At 52.7% G+C, this 25,290-nt stretch overlaps 1 protein-coding gene across 1 annotated transcript in view; it reads left to right on the forward strand.

Annotated features, from left to right (window-relative positions):
• The first annotated feature begins 2,651 nt into the window (after window positions 1–2,651).
• IRF5 (interferon regulatory factor 5) overlaps window positions 2,652–25,290 on the forward strand; it is a 37,577-nt gene continuing 14,938 nt past the window's right edge. Inside the window, exons 1-2 of the mRNA XM_077837640.1 lie at window positions 2,652–2,777; window positions 5,689–5,824. The gene's annotated coding sequence lies outside the window, so the exon portion shown is untranslated. The remainder of the gene's footprint in view (window positions 2,778–5,688; window positions 5,825–25,290) is intronic.

Genomic DNA, 25,290 nt, shown 5'->3' on the forward strand with positions numbered 1-25,290 from the left:
GAAATTCTATGGCCACGTTATGCAAGAGGTTAGATTAGATTATCATAGCGGTCCTTCTGGTGTTAAAATCTGTGAACTTCCTTTACATCACCTCCATTTGACAAATGAGGAGAAGGTGGCATGTTGAGGAGAAATGACCCACACAGCAAGTCAAGAGCAGAGCTAAGAACAGAAACCAGGAGTCCTGATTCCCTGTCACCAAGCCAATATCTATGTTAAATTCAACATTACCTTTGAAAAAGAGGAGATAAAAGTCTGTGATTGTCAGTCTAGTATTTCTGACATCTTTATGGGGAAACTGGAGACTTGCAGCTTGTGTGGGAGGTTTTCTTCATGTGTCTATCTCCGCAGCTGGAATGGGTCTGATGACTAAATTCATTGACACAGTACTGTGGAACAGCTCAGGTACTGTCAGAGATCCCCTGGGCTAAATCCCAACCTTTTATCCAAATTAAATAACATTCCTGGTCAGCCTCAACAATGCACGTGAAGTTGATCAAATCAAGTAAATGAATATTTTACATTTCTGTGGAACTTTTCAGTTTCAGATATTTAGAAGTGACTGGCAACAGCTGTTTGGTGTTTGGAAACACTGTGCAACCTAACTATCATGGCTGCTGCTACAATACCAGCAGGAATAGCTGGGAATACCCTGCTCTGAAATACAGCCACCCTGCTGTGAGTCAGGAATCTGGGACGTGGATCAACAGAGAGAATTTTGGACCAAGGACTTCAGAGCAAAAACCCTACTTATGAAAAGTGCCATGGAATCCTTAATACATACATAGAACAAACAGAATATTGGCACTCAAGGTCTCATCTAAAAGACCTTCATGCAGTAAACTGCATGGAGCTCATCAGTTTATTGACCTTGGTTGGAAGGATGAAGAGCTAGGGGAACCCTGCTGGAATCTGAAGCTGTGATTTCATAGAATCTGAGTGTCTGGAGGCTCCTGGTTAGCAGTTGCAAAAACTGCTTTAGCTAAGAAAACCTATCATTTCCTACCAAAAACTCTTTGGTGAGAGGCTGGAATATTTTAAGCTGTGCAAATCAGAATTCTGCTTCGTTAGAACGGAGTTCCAGCTTGTTGCTTTTAAAGGAATATGTTCCAAGGGAAGTCTTGTCTCGAAAGGAAGGTTTGGAAAGAAGATGTAATGGAACAAATAAATTGTTTCAGTTCCATTCTCTGCTGAGCCCCAGATCCCTGCCACGTACTGAATGGCCAGCAGAGAGGGATATCACTCCATTCCCCTTTGTGTAGGATGGGAGGCATGGAAATCTCATTTTGCGGTTAAGTTTTGACATCAGGATTAAAAAGAGTTTAATCGGGTTAATTTCACTTCACCAGGTGACTGCTGCGTGGGTGGGACGCAGCACGCACTGGGTTCTCTTGAAAACACTTCAGGCTTTACTGGGCCTGGAGTAACTATGATGTGCTCAACAACAGCTTACACCCAGTGCTTAAAAATACCACCAATGGTATTGCTCCTTCCTCTTTCTAAAAAGTGTCACAACATCTTGGACAGCTGCTTGTGAGATGGACACCAGCTGGAAGACGGGACCTCAGCCTAAATTCTCCGAAGCAGAGCATCTCTCTGGAGCACCCATTGTGCTATGCTGCAACACAGCTGTTCTTAAACGGTGGCCCCTGGACCAATTGGTAAGCCTCAGGGCATTTGGTCCCCACGTAGCGGGCTGGCCACATAGGGCTGGCTTCTCCTCCTTGTAGGCAGCTTCTGCACTTCATCAAAAGCTAGTTTCAAATGCTATACAAATCTCCCCTGAAGAAGTGTTATCCCAATGTGAGAGACTCACCCGAGCCCACCTTGGCTCGCTGGGTTTACTAACAAGAGTGTGATGCCAATGAGCCACACCAAGGTTTCCACTTGGGACGGAGCTTGGATGAAAGTACCTAGAAGAGGCCAGTCAACAGCTGGCCAAGGGAAGCCATTTTCTCCAGGGAAGAGGAGGGCTGGCAAGGGTTCCCAGGCACACACTAAGTTTGACAAGAGAAGCTTCATCCTGAATGAAGGGCTGGAGTGGATGGGCTGCCCATGCGGGGCAATAGCTCCCCCACCCAGGTGAAACTCATGTCTCAGTCAGTCCAACTCAACCGTACTGGGGAGGTGAGGGGCTGGCATAGATCTCTGGATAGATCAACAGGTGGCACAGGGCAGGATACCTAGGGAGAGAGGCTGGCCCAGGTGAGCGGCTCCCGAGGCGGGTGAGGGGCTGGCCTGGGTGAGGGGCTCCCCAGGCAGGTGAGCGGCTCCCCAGGCAGGTGAGCGGCTGGCCCGGGTGAGCGGCTCCCCAGGCAGGTGAGGGGCTACCCAGGCAGGTGAGCGGCTCCCCAGGCGGGTGAGGGGCTGGCCCGGGTGAGCGGCTCCCCAGGCAGGAGAGAGGCTGGCCCAGGTGAGCGGCTCCCCAGGCAGGAGAGAGGCTGGCCCGGGTGAGGGGCTCCCCAGGCAGGTGAGGGGCTGGCCCGGGTGAGCGGCTCCCCAGGCAGGTGAGGGGCTGGCCCTGGGCGGGTGCGGGGCTCCCGGGCGGCGAGGCGGGGCTGGCCCTGGGCGGGTGCGGGGCTCCCGGGCGGCGAGGCGGGGCTGGCCCCTGGGACGCCCCGGCAGGGGGTGCGGCTGAGCGGCGGGGGCGGCGGCCCCGCCATGCGGAAGTGCTGGGCCGCTGCTGCCGAAGTGAGGAGCCCGGCCCGGCTGACAGCGGCCCCCGGGCAGCGAGGGGAGCAGCCCGGCAGGAGGGTCCAGGAGCCTCCCGGCGCAGGGTGAGTCGCGGTCCCCTCCTCCCCGGGCTCTGAACCCCCCTCCCCGCCCCGGGGACCCTTGACTCCCACCCCCAAGTGCCCCAGCGCCCCTCCCCTGTCCTGTGCCGGCCCCAGCGCCCCTCCCTTGCTGGGGGAGCCCCTGAGTCCCTGTCCCGTGCCAGCCCCTGCCCAGGGTCAGCCCCTCCCTATGCCAGCTCCTCATGTGTCCAGGGTCAGCGCGAACAGGTGGGGGGCTGGCACAAGTGCCCGGGGAATGGCGCCTCTATTTATTGTGGTGAAAAGTTTCCTGGACCGGGACCCCAACCCCGTGGGAGAGAGAGAAACTGAAAGCTGGTGGGTCCCCAGCTGAGGGGCTGGTGGGAGCTGAGGCAGCCCCCTGCCCCCAGGAGCTGCTCTGCCCCCACCCCCTGGTGTCATTAGCGCAGAGCTCTTGATCCAGCCGATATTGTTTTTTCAAGCTGATCCAAGTGAGGTGCGGCACAAGCGGGTTTATCTCTGAGTGCTGGAAACACAAACCTCCCAGATGGGCTCACTTCTCCTCCCTGTCCTGCTTCTTCCTCACTGAGATAACGCACTCTGCTCTCCTGAGTCGTGTGTGGGCACACAAGCGCGCACACGTGCTCTCTCCCTGCAGAGTTGTGTGTGTGTGTGTACACTCCCCCCCCCCCCGCAGGGTTGTGCTCTCGTTCTCTCTCTCTGTCTCTCCAGAGTTGTGTCTACACACAAACCCCTTGTGTACAAATTAAAGGAAGCCCCCCCTTCCCCAAAACGGCAGGTGGGGAATAAAGACCAAAAGTTTCCTGCTGCCATTGGCGTGCGGCACAGACCTAGCAGGCTGCTCCGGAGAGCAGGACCTGCCGTGGAGATGGGCCCAGAAGGGTCCCATGCTAGATGAAGAGAGGGAGTGGGGAGAGTAGCAGGAGACTGCGCTGTTAGAGGGTTTACTTCTCACAATCAATGCAAGAGCTTTAATTGGGTTATTCCCCCTTGTGCCTATTCCTCTGTGTGCCATGTTCCCACCTTCCCCAATTCCCCACAGAGGAACATTTTTTCCCCATGTTAAGCTATTTTTCTTGGCTCAGTGACACATAGGTAGTGGGCAATCCGCTGGCAAATACCTAGGAGAAGCAGGATTAAATTAATAAAGACCCTGGCAGACAGTGTAGGTTTTATTGACAGTTTGTCAAAGGAGTTTTCAATGCTGCAATGAAGACAAAATTAGGAAAACCCATCACACAATGTGGCTTTTAACCTTCCCCTGCCAGGATTGTATTCAACCGCCACAGTCCGAGAGAGGCAGTTTGTGGCACTGAATTCTAAACAAACAGGAAATAGACGAGTGGGATTTGCTGGGCCAAGGCGAACAAATTGGAAACGAATAACAACTTTTAAAAATTCTCTCAGTGCCAACAATTGAGGGGTTTGTTAGGAACAAGGAGATGAGATTTCTTAAAAAAAAAAAACAAACAAAAACAAACCAATGCAAATGTGACCTTTAGTTCGCGAGCCTCCCTTTAAAAAAGAGACAATTAGGATGAATATGGGGGAAACTCAACAAAAGCACAGTCGTTGATCGTATAACCCCCACCCAATCCTGCACTGGCTGACGGTGGCTGGATTGAATGTCATAGGCCTGCCCACCTGTCGTCTCTAGAACTTCAGGATAGTTTTTTTCCTATCAATGGCAGCTTCACAGAGATGGTGGTGGTGGTGTTTACCTTTCTCCAAAGCAACAGGCCCTGGCCATTGCCAAAGGCAGCATACCGGCCTAGATGGCTCACCATGCTTCTGGACGAGTTGCAGCAGGGTTAACTGGTCATCCCTCCCAGAGCCCAGTTCTCCTTGTAATAATAAACTCATCCCTTGAATACAGGTGCTAGAAGGTGAAAGGGGAGTTCCCCTCCTTAAGCAAGGCTGTAATGACAAACACAATGACCCAGGCAGGGTGGCACAGTAGAAGCTGGTTCAGAATGCTGAATTTGTCATTTTAACAGCATGCTTCTCTGTTCCTTTCAAAAACCTAGCCCAGAATAGCAGCTGGAGGGTGGGGGAAGCCAGGCTGTTGCAGCAGAAAGGGGCAGGAGGACCTGAGTCACACACTAAACAGGGACCTGTGTGTGGATGTAAGTGTTCAAACTTGGGTGCTTCTAGCCAGACACAGAATAAGGACACTTATTTAATTGCTTAAGTGTGGATTTAGTTGTCTAAATATAGACACCCAACTCTGAAAAATGTGACCATAATATAATTGCCCAGGATAGCGTATATAGTCCTGCAAAACTTTAGGGACCAATCCTACAAGGCTCTCCTGGACAATTCTCCCTCGGATAATATTGCCTAGGAGAGCCAGTATTAATTGACAGCTGCTGTTAAGGTTTCATTGCTCCCAGAGATTACACTATAGATTCCCTGGGAGCTGGGATTGTCTCCCGGGGTTCTGAAATGTACATGTGTTTTTATTACAAAGGTCTGAAGTCATCTGCAAAACAGCTAATCCGAGTTCCCTCTCTCTACCTAGGTATTTAGATACTGTTGAGTCACAGGCACAGACCTATGGGAAAGTGAGAGACTTAAGTACTGCAACCTAAGCTGGGTGTCACTCTTGCCTGCCTGGGGTTTGGTTGCTTGCATATGAATTCCTTCCTTTTAACCGAGCTTCTCGTACTGCAAGATTTCCAAGACAAGGCAAGACATGTGGTCTGTCCAGCACCTACCATGGTGGGGCCCTGATTGAGGTCTCCGGGGGTTACTTGCGGTACAAATAAGAGGGGAAATGAAGGGGGTTGTTACGGACATGGCTAGGCTGTTTATACTCCTCCTCCCAAAGTTATGGAGTTTTCACGCTTGGTAGCTGAAAACCCATGTCTATTTCTGATGATTTGAGGAAGTGTCTCTCTCATTTTTATTTCAGATACTGAAGTTAGAAAAAACCCCAACCCGAATTTCAAATTCCCCTCTCTAACATCGAATTCAAAGCCAGACCTCCATGGGCTTCCAAGAAGTCTTGGGCCGCCTCTTCTCTCTTTCCGTTCTGTGAACTACCTTAGGTAAGTCCGCTTGTCTTTTGCACATTAACTTTATGAAGGTGTCCGCTAGTGGGAAACATCCAGGCAGGAATTGATAGTGGTGTAGTGGATGTTGTATTTTTTATCTCGACCTGGTGTCTGCAGCACTGTTACCGACTAGAACAATGTGGTTATGAATGGTTAATTGCGGCTCAGACCGGGAGCAGAGCTGTGTGGGAACTGTCTGTTCTTGTAAGATCATTGTTCATGTTTAATTAACAGGTGGGAGAAGGGGTTGTAAATAAGAACCTGTTACCATGTCACCCAGCTACAGACTGTGGTCAGGTCAGAATCAAGGTTTAAGGATTGAGATAAAACTCAAGAGTCTGGAGTTAATGAAGTCGGTTTCTCCGCCTTCCACCTCCTTTAAGAAATAATGTAAAGGGACACAGTCGTCTTGAAAATCGGATCTATCTGAAAATGTTGGACCTACGATAGTTAAAAGTAGCACATAAGACTAGGAAACCTGAGAGACGTTCGCAGAAAAGCAAATCTCTGTCTTTGCGCTTTGTCATGTGGCATTTTACAGGGCTCTGTAGAGTCAGTTTTGCTGTTCCTCTTTACAGTCAATCAGTCGCTTGGTGTTTCCCTTGCTGAAAAGAAATGTAGCGTTTTTTAAATTAACTAACTTCCAGAGAATTCCCATTTCTGATGGAGTGCCTTCTATGCATCCAATGAAGTGAGCTGTAGCTCACGAAAGGTTATGCTCAAATAAATTGGTTAGTCTCTAAAGTGCCACAAGTCCTCCTTTTCTTTTTATTCTTATGGCTGTATTTTGAGAATGCCTAGGGATCCCCCTCTGGGAGCAGGACCACATTGTGCTAGTTTATGTACAAACACAGAACAAAAATCTGGCCTGGAGAGGCTAAACTGCCTGTGAAAAATGAGTGAGGCACACAAATATTTTCCTGGGTTCTGCTTACTGCGGTTTCAGCCAGTCTGCCCTTTCCTCACATTAAATGGTCCCCGCGCAGCCACCTCCGAGCAACGTGATTAAAATGATCTGGGGCTCATTTCCATGGGTTTCCACACGGGGAAGAGCCTGAAAAGATTGGGATCATTTAGTTTTGGAAAAAGACAAATAGTAGATAATACCCACTCCTGCCATGAGCGTGGGGGACTGGACTAGATGACCTCTCGAGGTCTCTTCCACTCCTATGATTCTATGATCTCTTAAACTAGCCAAGGCGTGTTAAATTTGATGTTCCGTTTGAGGTTACTGGGCTAGACCTAAATGAAGTAGCGGGTGTGGTTTAAACTGAGAGTGATCATGAAGATGTGCATGAGATGTTCGTTTACAGAAAGAATCAAAGGGGCTTCCAATAAATTCCAGCAGCATTAATCTTTGTCAGCATGAACAGGATGACTGTATGAATTTCATACGGTAACAGGGATGCTGGCCAGCTGGGAGGTTGAGAAATCACCACCCACCTTTGTGAATAGAGCCTCAAAGGGAATTTTTGCCTGATGCCTTCTCCGACAGAATGGCGGTAGAGAGTGAGCTGGTTTGCATGGGAGGACAGGCTCTCTGAATCGGCATTGCAGGGAGATTCTCTCTTGTCTATTTTTTTTTTCCTTAGTCCTATTCTCAGGAACATACAATTTGCCAGCCTAGATCAGAACATGGGTCCGTAGAGCTGAATATCGTGTCTCTAGCAAGGGCCAGTGCCTGCCACTTCAGAGTTGAAGTCCCTATGAGATGTCTCATTGGCAATACCATGTAATGGGGCAGTTCCTGATATCACCTGGGGATCAGCCTGGGGCTGGATGGCAGAAAGCCTTTGCAAGCTTAGCCTTCCATCTCAGCACATCTGAGCTCTGGCCAAGGCCCTACAGAGCCCTGTCTCTGCTGTATCTCTCCCCTCTTTTCCACTCACTTGCTTTCCTCTTTCCTGGTGTCCCTCCCTCAAACCTTCTTCCTTCGCCAGTCATCCCTGGGTTCTTCTCCTCCACGCTCTTACCAGGGGCCCGTGCACTTGCACTGCATGGCTGTGATGAAGTGCGAATGTTCTTAATGTTTTCTCTGAATACTGTATGGGTGCCTCAGTTTCCCCTAGGTATTTCTTAAGTATCTAGGTGGTGGGATAAGAGGGTGTGATTGTTGCAGAGCCCTAGAGGGCCAGTGTGATGGTGTCTGACAGAGAATGGCCGACACCCTGTCTCCTGGCCACTGATGGCCTGGGCCTCTCCTCTGCAAAGGTGCCAACTGAAGGTGTTGGAGAACAAAGAGACCAGGTGGCCTCCTGGCCTGGGAAAGAGACAAACAGAGGCCAGAGGAGGGGCGGGAGAGTTTCAGTTGAGAGCTGGCTGGGGAAATGGAGGGAGGCCCAGATGGTGCTCTGGGCTCCCTGCCCCCCAAGATGGACCTGACTGAGGGTCCTGTTCTCTGTACCTACAAGCTCTGTTTTAGACCGTGTTCCTGTTGTCTAATAAACCTTCTGTTTTACTGACTGGCTGAGAGTCACGTCTGACTGCGGAACTGGGGTGCAGGGCCCACGGGCTTCCCCAGGAGCCCCACCAGGGCAGACTAGCTGTGGGAAGCGCACGGAGGGGCAGATGATGCTGAATGCTCTGAGGTCACCCGGCTTCCACCTTCCTGGGTCTGAGCTGTGTGTCCTGCAGACAGTCTGCTCCCGGAGAGGAGACTCCCCCAGAGTCCTGCCTGGCTTTGTAGGGAGCAGTTCCAGAGCATTGCCCGGGGATGGCGTGATGGTAGCTCTGCTGCGTAGGATCTTGGAGGCGGGGACTGGGTCTTATTGTTTGTCTTTTATGCACCATCTCTGAAGGCCAGGGTTCAAATCCCACTCAGGTGATGCAGTTGGGAGGGAAACAGCCTCCTGGAAAGCTCAGGACCCTCCCCTCCCCCTGCCCCCCAGCCTGCTGCATGTCTGTGTGTGGACATGGGGCGAGCTGGGGGTTGAGTCACTTTGCTGACATATTCTGTGGCTCTTGCTTTCTTTGTTCTTAATTTGCCTGTTGTCAAATGTAGGAGGTGGGCAGGTGCTCAGAACGGAAAATCAAGGCCTTCCACATGCAAAGGGAGACGTTCTGAATGAAGGGAGGTCGCCGGAGGTCCCTGTCAAGAGGAATTGGGCAGCCACAGATGTCTGTGGGCCCAGTTGGGTTCAGGTGCATTGGCAGAGGGTGGCTGGGGGCTCAGGCCTGCAGGAACAAGGATCTGGATTGAGGGGCGTGGCCAGAGGAGGCCCAAGGCATCAGCACATCTGTGGTGGGGGAGCCCCCAGGACTGGAGCAGCAGCAGGTCTGATACCTGAGCCCTGCTTGCTGGAGACCCAGATGGGGTAGGAGTGATGGTGTACAGGTAAGCGGGCAGGCATTTCTCCACCATGCACCTTGTAGATGGAACCAATTCACTTTTGGAGCGATGGTTTTGTTTCCTTACCCGGTTTCTGCAATGAGACAGATCTCCAGGGAGCGCTTGGGATTTCGTTTCCCGCGGGGCTTGGCCTCTCAGAGAAAGACCCAGCTTGCAAATGTGGGGCTCCCGGCTCTTTACTCACACGCCAGTTGCTTCACCCGTCCGCCCGTCACATCCGTGGTTGCTGCTGTAGCAACCTATGTGATGTCACTGGCCGGGTTCTGAGACCTAGATGTGATGAAACAAGCAGAGGCTTAAATTGCCCAGGGGGAAGAAAGGCAGGGAGAGAGCAGGACTTCAGATAGGCGGGGGAAGCACGGGAGGGAAGCTGCCCTAGTGGGAGGAAGAGCCATCAAACTCGGGTACTTGCAGCTCATCCAGAGCAAAAGTATTGGCCACCTCTCAGCCAATCAGATAGCAATATGCAAATCTCTGCTTGCTGACTGGCTCGGAGGAATATTTTTTCCCCATGTCAGTGTAGACCCTATGCTGCTTACCTCGACCGTTACTGGCTTTCAGGGGCCGTCCCCCGATGCCCCACGCTGACAGTAAACTCAGAACTGCGCTCCGGGTGGGGGCGCGCACCCCGCCACAAGGAGCCGTGTGGGGACCCGCACAAGCGATGGAATAACCTCCAGGGCTGCGTGCCGACATACGTGGGGTTGATGCAATTTTGTGTTGGAGACGTGGCCTAAGAAGAATGGCTGCAGAGTGATGTCCATGGGCTCGGCCGCAGGACTTGCCAGTGCGTTTGATGGGACGCTGAGCGTGTGCCGGTGGGGACGCTGCCGTCAGGTTTCCGTGATCAGCAGGATGTCCTGCCCCTCGAGAAAGAGCGGTCTGTATCTGTACGGCCCGGTGACTAGAGCCATTCCCCCAGGCCATGCTTGGAGCATGCGCACCTTCAGCTGGCCTCCAAATGTGCCCCGTTGTCACTGGGTCCACTCGCTGCCTCCTGGTTGCTCTGGGGATTAGCTTTGGCCAGGCATTGCGCCCGCCTCTGGCAGCATCCCTCCTGCCCTCTGCACCTCAACCCCCTGTGGTCCCTCTTCGTGCCTTGGCCCCTCCGGCCAGGTCACTGCGCGCTTCCCCTTCTGGGGGTACCAAAGTCTCTCTTGACACATGGACTCTGGCAATCTTCGTGCTCACTGCCCAGCCGGTGCCACTTCCCCAGCGGCCAGCAGGGGAACCCAGGCCCACCCACTGCTCCGGGTGCCAGCCTGGGGACCCCGTATCTGCAGCTGTGGCCTGCTTTCCTGCAAGAACCTGTTGCTCCTTCCTACAGTGCCTGGGCTTTATACAGGCCCCTCCTGTTCCTGCCCAGCTGAGCTGCCTGTCTGATCAGTCCCTGCTCCCTGGCTGCTCCTCCAGGTGCTGCCTGGGCAGTTAATCTTGCAGCTGCACCCGATTCCAGCCAGGGAGGATGGAGTCAGCAAGCGGATCCTGCCCTACTGAGTCAGCCTGGCCTGAGCCCCGTTGGCAGGATTCCAGGGCCACTGGAGTAACTCCTCACTCTTACAAAACCTGCCATGGTGTCGGAGACCAGGACATGGTGGTCATGCCCAGGGGTTAGAGCAGGAGTTGGTGACCGGGTCTGGAGCCGGAGGCAGACATCGGAGCAGAGACTCAGAGCAGGTTACCCTCGCCTGCAGTGAGGCAAGGCAAGGGAGGAGGGGACTGGCAACCCGGAGGAACAGGTCCTATCGCAGCCATGGGCGAATGCTCTGAGCAGCCCCCAAACTGCTGCTGCGGGGCACGGTTCCCACCAGTCAGGCAGCCGACTCCAGGTCAGCTGCACTCCTGTAGGTTGCTGGAGCCTGACTCCAGCTCCTGACCCATGGTCTCGATAGCGTCTGTGCACTGACTCTGTTCCCTGGGAAGGCTGAGGGGCCAAGTCTAACGTGCCGAGATTCAAACCTGTGAGTGCGGAAACTCTGGGCATGATGCTATTGGCTGCCTGTGGCTCTGCCAATATTTACTGTCTAGGTCAATTCTTGTTAATCTCGGCAGTAATCTTACCCGGCACTCACCGAGCACTTTACATTTCCAAAGCGCTGAGCAAACTTTGGCTGGCTCCCAACGACAGTCAGAAATCTCTCTGAGGGCTTGGGGTTAACACTCTGCTTCAACCAGGAAACCCAACTGCTCACTGAGCAGCACCATGCAGAGCAGATGCCAGGTCACGAGGGGAAAGGGCTTGAGGATCATTCCTGGCCCCATTTACACTGAACCCTCCCACAAAGGAAAACCCACAGTTTAGGGGTACTGGTAGCTTATCCCCAGAGTTTCAGGGCTGGAACTGAGGTTACAAGTTGGGACGGAGTTGTTGGCAGAGCAATGTGTGGAGCGCCCACAGCTGGCATAGCAGGGGCTGCGGGTCGGGATTGAGGGGCACAGGCAAAGCAGTGGGGAGTGGGGGGAGCCCAGAGCTGGGATAGCAGGGGGCTGCGGATCAGGAGTGAGGGGCACTGGCAGATCTTGGGGAGGGGGGAGCCCAGGGCTTGGAGAGCAGGGGGCTGCGGGTCGGGATTGAGGGGCACCAGCAGAACTGTGCGCGGAGAGCGTGGAAGAACTGAAAACTTGAATCTGTTTTCTCAATGTAATTTATTTGCCTTGATGGTTTTTGGTTACCTGGCTTTCCAAGAATGTCCGGGTCCTGGTACAGTAACAATAACCAGCTGCCAGCAAACCAGAGCTTCCCTCTGCCTGCTCTCCTGGGACGATCAGAAGTGCCGTGTGTGAAAGCAGGCGATTCTGGGCAGAAACCCGGTGGGCAAGGCAGTTGCAGCTGCCCACAAATGATTCTATGTTTCTTCGGGCGGTGTGGATGTGGACATGGGGTGGGAGGGGGGTCAGTTATGCAATTACCTGACTGGCCAGAAAGATATAGGAAGAAGCGAGAAAGGAGCAGAAGAGTAGAAAAAGGAGAGAGAGAGGAGACAGGAAAGTGGACCATAAGGATGATGTCTGGCTGTGTGGAAACATAGGTAGGTGACATTTATGGCCTAGAGTACAAGATCATAGGTGCGCTTAGGAGAAAGAGATCTCCTCTAAAGGGTTGCTCCTTGAGGGGCGTGACTGTCTCCATGATGAGAGACAAGGTCTCCTGCGTCCAGCCCCTTGGTCTTTCCAGGGTGCAGGGAGGCTCCCTGATGGGGGTCTCGCGACTGATGCATAACAGGGAAGGCTCAGAGCTTGAAAAGATACCGAAAGGAGGCCGTTGAGCACAGGAAGCTGGTTGGTGAGGGAGAGAAGCCAAGCGACAGCACTGTTTTGCAGTGGGTCAGAAGGGGTCCTGGCATTGACTGAGCCAAGGGTAGCAAATACAGGTTTGCCCCCAGATTTGGTGACCGTGTCTAGAGGGAGCGTGCTGCATTCTGGGCTGTGCCGGGGCAGAGTGTCACAGCTGGAATATTGGGAAAGGGGCTGATTTTCCTCCTGCATTTGGCAGCTGTCCATGGTTACACACCCCCTGCTTCGGGCTGTTGGCTGTGCTCTGCGTTGGCTGTTCCGGCAGGGCTGCCGATGGCGATGGGCCCCTTGTCAGGGCGCTGGAGAGCGTTCTGTGAGCACGCGTGGCCTGCGTTGGAGTTAGGAAAGGTTCTGCTTGCAAAGAGGGGATGTTTCCTCACCTATTGTGTGTCATTTCCTTTCTGGCTGTGACTAAGCACCGATCTGAAACCTCCACTTCCCTTCCCTGCCATGTGGCAAGAACTCCCAGGGCAGGCGTCTGACCCACCAGGCAGGGCTGCCCTTGGCAAGCCGTCCGACGTGAAGGGACGCCCAGGAGGCCAGCTGCCTGCCACGCAGCTCTGAGCAGCAAAGCCCTTGGATGTGAGTTTGCACTGTAACTGGGTTTGTTAGTGTGTATGCGCGCGCCACTGCCCCCTGCTGGATGGAATCAGAACTGCTTGTGCATGTGTCCTAGGCCTTGCACTGCTAATGGCGAGTGGAGGGTCTCCTTTGGCTGAAGAGATAGGGGTGTTGTGGAGCAGTAATAATAGATAATATGGAGATACACCGATCTCATAGAACTGGAAGGGACCTTGAAAGGTCATAGAGTTGAGTCCAATCCCCTGCCTTCACAGGGGGACCAAGTACTGTCCCTTATTTTTGCCCCAGATCCCTAAATGGCCCCCTCAAGGATTGAACTCACAACCCTGGGTTTAGCAGGCCAATGCTCAAACCACTGAGCTATCCCCAGTAAGATCAGGGTGCTATCCCCGTGGTGCTGTGACATTCCAGATGCACACAGGGTGCAGCCTATGTCCCCGGCTGGCCAGGATTTTGTTGTTGTATGTTGTATTTTGCACTCTCCAGCGTTCGTTACCTCCTTCTCTTAGCAGCTGCTCACCAGCCTCTCTTACCAACCATTCCTAGCCCCTTCTATGTGGGCCGAGGCTGGTTTCCGCTGCCCCAGCACCGTGTGTGGTGGCCAGCCCACGGCCAGAAGCTGTTTGCAGAGCACGGCAAATTTTATTGGTCCTGCAAAACCCAAGCACTGCACCGCATGTTCCCGAGCACTGTCTCTTGGCACCGTGTCTAGTAGCCAGCTACACCTGGATCCGCACACCTCTCCTCCAGAGCGTGCTCTTCGTAACTTTGCAGCTGTTACTTCTATGTTCGTGTAAGTACCCTGGTGCGGGCGTGGCTAGCAGAATGCTGCGCCCCCTGCTGGCTGGTTGTGGAGCCCGGAGCGTGACCAGATAGTTTTTTAAAGCAACGGCAACCATGCAAAGTTCTGTTGTCTCTCAATGTTCCTGTCTAACCCTTCCCTAGTGGGAGGGGTGGGACTTGGTGACCTTTTCTGTTCCTAATTGCTTAGCTCAGCCAGTATCCTGCCCTGCCTGTTACTGGTGGGTTGGTGCCAGTTACCACAAATATTCGGCCAATTAAGTATTTTTTAAGTCTTTCCAAAGATACCTGTTTTTTAAGAGTGCAACTTAAATTATTTCTAGAATCCCCACAAGCCTGGAAAGTCCCCTGTCGTCCCCCAGGCTGGTCATGCGGTGCAGGGTAGCAAAATGTTGGTAGCAAAGTTCTGCTTTCAAGTAGCTGTACTGTGAAGTCCCGGCAGGGCATGAATAATGTGGAAGAAGGCTGTTTAAAGAGCGGTGAAGTGCTGTTCCCTCTGGCTCCGGGAGCTGAAAGACAGATGCGGGAATGGATAAGGGGAAGGCTCCTGTTTTTTCCCTCTGCACATGCCCTTAAATCTTGGTACGTCAGTTTCTGCCGCAAGTCTAGAATCTGTTTATTGGCTCTTCATCCTCATGCATCAGGGCATAAACTGATCGGCAGCTGGGGTCAGGAAGAGGTTTCGTGGGAAATGCATGGTTGTGGGAGATGAGGAGGCATTCTGATATCCTCTGGAGCAACTAGCACCAGCCACTGTTAGGTACAGGATGCCAGACAAACTGGACCACAGCAGTGTTTGCACAGAGCTGACCCCAATTCCTACTCCCCCTTGCTCAGCTGCTGGCATCGATTACCCCAGTTCCCTTGCCTGACATCTGAGGGGTGAAGAGAGCTCTGCAAAGAGTGACTCCTAGTTGAAATCAGCTCTGGCTGAGAGTAGCTAAGCATGGCTTCTACCACTGTCTATCCAGTACCTCCCTTATAGCCTGTCTCCATGCCTCAGCTTCCTCCTCTGTACAGTGGGGCTAGTGATATGCACTCATCACCAGTACAGGGCCTATGGCACACAGTCAAGCAAGCCTGCTTCCATCCAGGAGATGGCAGCTCTTTGTATTCCAGTAGCACTGAAAGGCGCCCACCAAGGGTCCTAGTGTGCCAGGTGCTGTACACACAGATAAAGGAACACACAGTACGGTCCTTGCCCCAGAGAGCGTCGAAGGTGGGCTACAGCAGGTGGGTGACACCAAGTGTACAGGCAGGAAGATGGACATGGTGCCCAAGAAATAATCCCGTTTCGTGCACTCAGCAGCAGGCCCACGCTGGCCTGGTGTTTGGGGCCGGTTTCTGTCCTTTGTTCCACACTCTGGGGCAGAGCTTTTCCCTGTTCATCATCAGCTCCCTTTCTGCTTTGGGGATTCCTGGTGGGTGTGGCGTGTGTGTGTGTGAGACAGAGGTGGATTAAGGTCTCCTGAGGCCCTGGGCTGGAGCAAGGGTGGGGTCCTGGTGCTGGAACCATGACCCTGCCCCACCCTGTCCACCTGCGGCCCTGCCCCTTCTGCCTGAAGCCCCGCCCATGGCCCCACCCTGTTCCATCCCCTTGCCCATGGCCTGCCTCCATTCCACCCCTTTCCCCACAGCCCTGCCCCCCGCTCACTCCTGTCCATGCCTCCCTCCCCCCGCTGCAGAGAGCAAGAGCTCCTCCAATCCTGGAGTCATGGCGAGGGGAGATTTTTCCGGGGCCCCCAAATTGGCTGGGGCCGTTGCGCATGGGCCCTGTTGGCCCGTGGGGTAATCCGCCACTGGCATGTGTGGTGTGAATGGCACGTAACTGTTTGGTTTTTTTAAGTCTCTAAATCACTACCGCATGCTTAGCTCTCCCGAGAATGGAAGCGAGAGAACTCTCCTAGACGGTCGTTTTGTTCTGGCTTTGTACAGCTCCTGGCACGTTCGAGGGTTTCCCCATTTTCTTCTTACCTGCGTCCCAGGAAGGACTAGCTCAGCCAGTTGTTTTCTGGCCACTGGGGCTGAGCGGAAGCTGCAGCAGGTTCTAGTCAAGCAGAGCGGGGCAAGTGAGGGTGTCTTAAAGGAGAAGGGTGGCACAGAGTTAAGAATTGCACCCTAGGTCGTGTCTGAGCCCTGGTTCAGCGGGGAACTTAAAGGCAAGTGCCTAACTTTAAGCATATGAAGGAACTTAGTGAAGTCAGTGGAACTACTCATGTGCAGGGCAGCGATATTCTTTTTGTGGGAAACTGAGGCACAGAGAGACTAAGTGGCTTGCCCAAGTTAAACAGGGAGTCTTTGGCAGAGCCAGGAATTGCATCCAGGTCTCCCAGCACCCTCCCCACTAGATCTACCCCCCCCTCCGGCCCCATCAATCCGGAACTTCTCATACTGCACTATGGCAATTACCAACCTGACAGACTCATCCTGAAAGGTATTTTGGTGCCTAACTTCTATTGGTTTCAGCCTTTGAGGATCCAGGACTTAGCAAATTTCACTTCACAGCCCCTTTCTTCCTCCTGCTCATTACTCTGTCCACTGTAATGGCCCCCGGAGTGTATGTGGGGATCGGGGCCACTGCATTGGGTGGACAGGATCAGAACTGTGTGCCCTAGTCCTCTGTCTGTCGCTCACCATGGCTCTCGTGACAGGGGCCCGTGTTTTCACAGCAGCTCGGTTGTCGTTCTCGTCCCTGCTGTTGCCATGAAGTCCAGACTGACCCTAGCACCCAGCACAGTGACAAATGCCCAGTATTACAGGGACAACATCAGTCTAACCGGGACATTTCCATGTGGAAAGCTGCACCTAACAGTAACTGACAGCGCACTGGATAGTCAGTGTCAGTTTTCCTCTGGGTAGTCAGCTGTTTTGAGAGAGTCTTCCCTGCAGAAACAAGGACAAGAACTACATTTGCTAATTTAAATCAACCTGCTCTGTTACAAAGAGGAAACCTTGATTTAAATAAACAATTTTAATCATGTTTTGCATTTGCACTTTTTATTTTCCTAAAGACAGGTTAGTTCTCGTTGGCTGGTAACCATTAAAACACATTGATTTGCAGCCTTTGTGCTAAATTCGGGGCTTCTTTTTGCTAACCAGGAGGATACGCTATATTGAGACACTTTTATTTAAGCAATTATGCAGTTTGAAATACATTTATTCATCTTCTTAATTTTTACATTTTTATTAAATTAGAAAATGGGGAATGAAACATTTCTTATACAATAGATGATTAAGTTTAACTTGGATGAGAATTCAAATTCAATTAAAAATGCACAAAAACGCCGTTTTTTTTTTCTTAAACTAACTTAAAAGTGCTGGATACTTGAGAAAAAACAATTGATCAAAAAGTTTATCAAAACATGTTTTGCATTTAAAAGTAACTGAGTTATAAAAGAAAGGAAGTATCTGCAGTTAGTGAACTGAATGGATTGTTTCTAGTCACCACATCCCTCAAGGTTTTAGAATTAGTAGAGCTCATCCTCTCACACCTAATTTTTATTTACAGATTGGGAGAGGAAAACAAGCTTTCCTGCTTTTGCATCTCCCAATTGGTTTCTTAACTTTGAAGGAACTAGTAGTCATTGAACTGACCTAGCTGAATAAGCTGATCTGAAGAAAATATTCTAAAATAATTTAGAATTTCAGCAAACTCGGGTTCCAGGTGCTTCACCAGCAACTTCTACCGGTTCAGTGGTCTCACTTTCTTTAAAACTTGGCAGCAAACATGTACTGCTTCATAGTATTATTTCGTATTTAAATTAAATGATGTTGATAGATTATAATAAATGTAGGCCTTAACATAGGTCATCAATTTCAAATGTAATTTATGTAATTAAAAAAAATATTTATATACATTTTAAAAAATCCAATGTTTTAAATGGATTTTTATCCTTTGGTTTGTAAGAACAGTTCGGGCCAGGTGAGTCCAACACCACCAGATGTGGGGTGGCTGTTAGTCCTGGGGAGAGTTTGCAGATCCTTTTGGAAGGGGACGAGACTTGAAGTGGCTGTTGTCCCTTTAAGTGTCGCTGGCCCCAGTGCCCACCCCGGGGCACTTCCTCATTCCTGTGCTCTGCAGAGCAGCTGTTCCCTCTCACTGCTTCCTGTTGCCTAACCAGGGTTTATTCCATAACAACACTTTCCTCTTCCCTGTGGTCGTGTATTTTCCTCGGGAGGCTTTTTGGAGCAGCGCTCTCTGTAGCTTTTCATCAGCCCTACTGTTAGCCTCACTTTTCCTCCTGATGATTGTTGTTGCTCTTCTTCGAGCTCCTTCCTCTTGGTCTGTCTCTCTGCTGCGGACGTGCTGCAGGCAGAATGTAAGCGGGTGGCTGCATGTGCTCCATGTGTGCCCCCTACAGGCCCCGGCACTGTGGGTCTTGGGTCACTCCAGTGCGAAGGGAGGGCAAAATGCTACCCGGTCGGGATAGACTAGCCTTGCACTGACATGGAATGCTCAAGAACCATGAGCCAGCCCCGGTCCCCCACCATCACCACCGCGGTCATGAGACGGGCTTAAAAAAACCTTGCGATTAAAATAATCTTCTTTGGGGTTCTTTGCAATTGCCTTCTGGTTTTGATGCTGTTTGGGTCACATTTTCAGGCTTTTCACAGCCACCATGGCTAGAAAGGTACCTGTTGTTTGGTTTTTTTTTTGTTTTTTTTTAAATGGCAGCTGATATTCTCCTGCATTCACATGACTCTAGGAACTGGTGCTTTAAGTTAAACACCCGCTGTCACGAGAGATGGCCACCTGGCGCCTGTCGTAAGAGGTGACACCAGGTGCAGGGCCCTAGAGGAATTAGCCCATAGTTGGCACTAAGACAAGTGGGGTAACAATGAGCACATCACAAACCATGGCTACGTATAGGGCCCTACCAAATTCACGGTCCGTTGTGGTCAATTTCACGGTCATAGGATTTAAAAAATCATAAATGTCTTGATTTCAGCTATTTAAATCTGAAATTTCATGGTGGTGTAACTGTAGGGGTCCTGACCCAAAACCGAGTCGGGGTGGGGAGGGGTTGCGGTACCGTTACCCTGACTTCTGCATTGGTCCCGGCGATGGCGCTGCCTTCAGAGCTGGAGAGGGGCGGCTGCTTCCCAGGAGCCCAGCTCCGAAGGCAGAGCCGCCACCAGCAGCAGCGCAGAAGGGAGGATGGCCTGGTGTGGTGTCGTCACCCTTACCTCTGCGCTGCTCCCGGCAGAGCGGGGCCCTCAGTCAGCAGCCGCTGCTCTCCAGCCCTGAAGGCAGCACAGATGTAAAGGTGACAATACTGCAACCTGCCTAAAATAACCTTGCCACCCCCCTGCAACTCCCTTTTGGCTCAGGATCCCCAATTTGAGAGAGGCTGTGGGATCCGTATAGTATAGGGTAAAAGCACCCACAAGACCAGATTTCACGATCTGTGACGCATTTTTCATGGCCGTGAATTTGGTAGGGCCCTAACTACGTATGCACATAAAACCCGTGCTTGTCGGTGGGGCCTGTCCCAGCCTCTGACTCCTTCACTTGCAAATAGCACATGATTGACATGACTGTCGCGTGTGTATCTGCGGAACACGTGCCTTGATCTAGCTGGGAGCTGAGATGCGCACCGGGAAGCGGTTTGACTTGAGGGGGAGTTTGCTGTTGGGGGAAGGAGTCCATGGGTGTGTTTGGCTGGGCACGTGAGCCGGGCTGCGGGTGGATGTGAGCTTCGACTCAGCAGCTGTTTCGCTGGATGTGCAGTGGTTGTGTCCAAAGGAAATGCGCTTGAGGAACCTCGATTCTTGGAAAATCAAATGTTTGTCTTGGGAATAAAATAATAATAGCCTGCATTCCACCACTCTGACGCTTGCTGATCAGTGCCTTATGCTGCGTGCTGCCCCACAGACCTCCCTGCGGCTAGTTACTACTAAACGGGAGGACAGGTGGCAGAATCTTGCCCAATAAGTCGAGGAGTTGCACATCCATCACTGAAATGCAGCCACCTCTGGGGTGGAATGTGGGAGCTGCTTCACAGTGGACAGTAACGCTGGAGAAGAGTTTGAGACAGGAAGTGAAGCCTGACACTCTTTGGAGGGACCCTCCTCTCAGGTTAAAGGCAAGGGACCAAAAAAAAACCTGGGGTTGCTTGAGTTCAAGGGAAGAAACGGGCCAAAGAAGTTAACGTAACCCAGTCACTGTCCAGCATCAAACAGTGTTAAACAAGGTCCTGAGTTTGGTGTACAGAGATCTATGTCTGCTTTCCACAATGGCAAAGGCAACATCCAACATCCCGTTAGCCTTTACTAAAGGTATGGAAAAGGGAGAAAACTAGTTCAAGCCTGTGAAATGTATCCTCTTAAGTGAGGCTTTCCTTTTCACAGCCTCCCATGTCCCCTTTCCCTTTAGCTGGGGGAGAGTTTTAGAAGGAAACCCCCCCTTGTTTGACCAGCCCTTAGGTGGTACCAAAGATGGGGGTAACTGTCCTTTGGGGGAGAAGAGAAGTTCTATTCACTGAGATGGGCTGGCGCTCGGGTGACCAGATGTCCCGATTTTTATAGGGACGGTCCTAATATTTGGGGCTTTGTCTTATACAGGCGTCTGTTACTCTCACCCCCATCCTGATTTGTCAGACTTGCTATCCGCTCCCCCTAGCTGGAGCGGTTGTTTCTGCTTTTTAATGTCTGGTCCTGTTTCATCCCAGGTGGTGGATGGGATTCAGCTGGAGCCAGTAGGGGTGGCTGTATCATCTGGGTCCCTCTCTCTGGCCTGGCCTGGTCTGGTCAGGACATCTGTTAGGATTGGCACTAAGGTCAGGGGTCCCAGGAGCTGGGGTCGGGGGTGGCTGCCAGGATGCTGATGCTTGTGTGTCTGTCCTTCTGTCTGTTCTTTTCCCCCAGAGTCTCTCTCTCTTTAAGGACCCCAGAAGGGAGTGGTGGGTGGAACCGCCCATCCCCGCATTATTTTGTCCACTAATTAGGCCTAATATCCGACACACCAACTTCAGTTCGTTAATTTCCGGTTCCACATCTTCTGTTTTTAACTAGCATCATTTCAACAGTCCTGGGATTACAGCGATATGGGTATACACTAATCCGGTTTCTCTCTCTGGATTTCTTGCACCTGTTCCCTTCCACGGTGGTCGTTGTACACAACGGTGATGTTCGATGACTGTATGCTCGTGGTGTGTGTATGTAAACTCCAATGTATTCAGTGCAAGGGAGGTCACAGCTGTGTGCCCAGAGCTGGGGGTTGCAGGGTGGGGCCTGGACTTTGGGTGGGTGATTAAAATACACACGGAGCAGCCTGTGAAGAGCCCCGCAGGGACCAAGGGCTGTGCGGGGGTGCAGTTAGCACCCACCAGGGAGCTGTGCCAGGTGGGGGAAGGGGCTCCCCATCGTGTGGGGTGTCTAGGATCATACTAGACTGGAGGGAAGAGCTTTCCCCAGGCCCTGGGCTAGGTGGAGCCCCCGCCCCACCTCCCCGGTGGGTGTCTGTCGCTCTCCTCCCCAGGGGACGAGATGACGTTCCTGTGTCAGGGCTCTTGCCAAGCTGCCTGAGGGCATGGGAGCAGCGGGCTAGGTGAGGCTCCTCCCCCAGGTCTACAGGAGACGCGTGCTTGGTGTGTCGCCCCACGCCCTGCCGGCGCCAGGTGGCCTGACCAGCCCGGCGACTCGCCCAGCTCGGGCAAGCTGCAGCAAGCAGAGAGCCTCCCTGCCCAGCCCAGAGACCTTCCCGCTCTGCAAATACCAGGGTGTTGTGGGCCCCCTATAGGGCATCATCCTACCTCAGGGCTTGGCCTACCCTCCCGGGGCGATAGGTATGCAGCCCCCTCCATGACTGTCTCCTCTCCAGGCTCGGGGCTGTTCAGTGCTCCCCCCATCCACCCTCCAAGCTTCGATGGGCCCGAGGGCAGGGCGCCGTGTGCCCCACACCCGGTGACCTGCTCCCATCGGTGCAGATTGCACAGGGCTGGGCTTGGCACTCACCTCAGAGAGAGTGAAGGAAACGCTGAGGACTGGCAGCAAATGGGGAGAGTCGGGAGCTGTGCAGCACGGCAAGGAGATCCCCTCCTCCTAGGCCCTGCCAGCCCTGCCCTGCCCATGTGGGCTGGGCTTTCTTCTCTCCTTTCCCCTGGCTTATTTGAAATCCTCTCTCCAAAGAAGCTTGGAGCGGAGGAAAAGTCCTGCTGCGTCTCCTCCATTTCCAGCGCCTGAACCCCTCCTCCTGGCAGCGCCGTTGTCCCAGAGCTGAGAGGAACCTGCCCTCCGGGCGCTGCCCCCGCATCAGCCATGCTGTAGCCAGTGTCTGCCAGCTGGCAGCTGTGAAGCCTGGGAGGGAGCAGGGGGAGCTCATGCAGAGTGTGGGGTTTTGTTTGTTTGTGTGTAGGACCTACAAAAACTGTCCCTTTTTTTTTTCTCTTGGCAATAACAGGACTTGTTTTCTGTGTGAGAAGGTTCATAGATTCCAGGAGTTGAAGGCCAGAAGGAACCACATTAGCTCACCTAGCCCATCCTGTATCACGGGCCATTACATTTCACCCCGTTACCCCTGTTTTGAGTCCAATAACTTGTGTTCGGCTAAAGCAAATCTTCCAGACAGGCTGCCAGGCTGGATCTGAGGACCCCGAGCAATGGAGAACCTTCCACGTCCCTTGGTAGTTTGTGCCAGTGGTGAACCACCTTCCCTGGTCACAATTTTTACCTGATTTTAATTTGTCTGGCTTCCGCTTCCAGCCAGTGGTTCTTGCTCTGTCTGTCTTCATGAGAACCTGGTATTTTCTCCCTTTGCAGGCACTCAGACTGTAAATCGAGTCACCTCTAAATCTTCCTTTGATCAGATAAATAGATTGACAGTCTCTTGAAGTCTCTTGCTGTCAGGCATTTTCTCCAGCCCTGCAATCGTTTCTGTGGCTCTTTTCTGCACCCTCTGCGATTTTCAACTTCCTTCTTAAAACGCAGCCCCCAGAACTGGGCTCAGTATCCCAGGAGTGGTCTCACCAAGGCCGGGTAGAGAGGTAAAATCACCCTGCTGCTCCTAGGCACTGCTCCCGTTCATACATCCCAGAATTGCATTCGCCTTTTTGTTGCCACAACATCCCCGTGGGAGCTCATGTTGAGCTGCTTAGCAACTGTGACCCCAGAGTCTCTGCTTTTGAGGATCCCGGCCCCCATTCGCGTTCTGTGTTCCTTGTTCCTAGAGTTGTAACTTGTACAAACGTTTTGTTTGCCTGGGCCCAGCTTCCCAAGCGATCCAGATCGCTCGGTCTGACTTCAGGGCTCCGCTGGGAACCCTCCCATCCGGTGTTGGCTCCCTGTTGACAGCTCTTATCTGAGATCTGTCAGCTGGTCAGGCCCTAATCCAGCGTGCCCTGTAATGCAGTGCTAGCTTGGGATCCTCTGGGGACCTCGGGGTCACAGCCAAGCAGCCTCATAGCAACCTGCTGATATGTCGGGCCGTGGGCGGCTGGCGCTGGGGTTGTTTCCGCAGGCCTGTTTCGAAAGGCCTAGCAGCTGGCTCTCGGGGTTTGTTTTTTCCCTCTGCGTCCTCAGCAACAAGGCCATGTGCGTGCCCCATGGTGCCCTGCAGGGGAGGCCAAAAGAGGAAGCAGGACTGTAAGGAGAAGCTGTAGACCAAGTGCCCGGGCACAGGGAGAGAGGTGGTATGGAGCCCGTCCCTGGCAGAGCCCCGGGGTTCATACAGCTCAGCAACCCCTGCTCCCGCCCCATCGTGAGCCCTCTGCTCCTGGGAGCCAGCAGCCCCACCCCATGCACTGGGGGACCCCCCCAACATAAGCCAAGCAGGAGACCCCACCCTGCAGTACCACCAAGAGGTCTCCATCCCAGCTGACCCTTGCCCCAAATATAATTTGAGCCAGGGCACCCCTCAGCCGGGATGCCCCTTCCCCCACCACATGGACTGGGGCCTGGATCCCCCATCCCTCTGGCACACCCTGCCCCCATCCCAGGAGGTGTCCCAGCTGGCCAGGATCACACCATGGAGGTGTGAGTGGAGGCCCTGGCAGCAGGGGAGGAGCGAACAAGCAGGCCCCGCCACCTAGAAGCAGCAGCCGCTGGCCTGCATTTGGGATGGGATGGCTGGCGCGGCAGTCACCGTGGTAGAAGTGGGGCATCCCAGGGGAGTGGGGGAGGGGACGGGGACTCTGGGCTCACAGGAGAAAGGAGCATCTCAGTTCACACCGTGTGTGTGCAGGCGGGGCAGGAGTTTTGGGGGGCTCTGGGGGTGGGGAATGGGCCCCTCATGACTAGGGCACTGCCCTGAATCCAGCTTTGCTTGGCAGTAACGGGAAGGCAGCAGGTGCTGGCAGGTTGGCGGCCTACATGAGATGAATTTGTTGGGTCTCTGCCCAGTTCCTAATGAGCAGGTGTCTGCATCAGAAAACATCCCTGTAGATGACACCAGCTGGCCCCCTCCTTGGCAGTCCCAGCAGAGAGGCCGAGGACTTGTTGGACCTGGAGCCCGACCTCCGTGCGCTTTCCCTGCCCTATCCCAAGCGTGGCTGTCCACGTGGGGAATAACTGGCTAGCTGTTAGCGCTGCTGAAAAGGAGCTGGGGGCTACAGTTGATCACACACTGAATATGAATCAGCAACGTGAGGCAGGTGTGAAAAAGGCTAATATCCTTCTGGGGCGTGTTAACAGGAGTGTCGTACGTCGGACATGGGCAGCAACTGTCCTGCTCTGCTCGGCACTGGCGAGGCCTCCGCTGGAGTCCTGTGTCCAGCGCTGGGCGTCGCTCTCCTCTGGATTCTCTCCACTTTGTCCACATCCTTCCTGAAGTGCAACAGAAAACCTGACCTGTGAGGAGAGGTTAAAACACGGGGCATGTTTAGTCTTGAGGAAAAGAAGCCTGAGGGGGGACCTGAGAACAGTCTTCACACCTATTATGGGCTGTTATAAAGAGGGTGGGGATCACTTGTTCTCCATGTCCACTGACGGTAGGACAAGGACTAAGGGCTTAATCTGCAGCAGGGCAGACTTGGGTTCGATATTAGGAAGAACTTTCTACCTCTCAGGGTAGTGAAGCTCTGGAACAGGCTTGCAAGGGAGGTGGTGGAATCCCCGTCACTGGAGGTTTTTAGGGACAGGCTAGTGACCCACCAGCCTTGCTCTATAATTAAGACTGGTGTGCTCTTTCTAGGGAGAGCTGTATTTCTGATGGGGGAGAAGCAGGCTTTAATTACCCCTGTGGACCAAAGTGGTTGTAATAGACTAAAATGGACCCTGGCCATTCATGACCAATCATTGAGGAGATTGGAGGACTCGCTTGTTAGATCTCTCAGAGACATAATTATTAAGTCTGAGAATTGCTCTCAAATTTGTGAATAATATGAGCTGCTGGTGAAATCTGTACAACCACTTGTCTCTAGACAAGTTGACTTTGGTTTTAGCTATTCTAAATGCTTCCAGAGATTGCGCACTTGGTTTGATGCGGACGGTGAAGGAA

Source organism: Eretmochelys imbricata, chromosome 1 (genome assembly GCF_965152235.1).
Source record: "Eretmochelys imbricata isolate rEreImb1 chromosome 1, rEreImb1.hap1, whole genome shotgun sequence".
NCBI classification, from domain to species: Eukaryota; Metazoa; Chordata; order Testudines; family Cheloniidae; genus Eretmochelys; species Eretmochelys imbricata.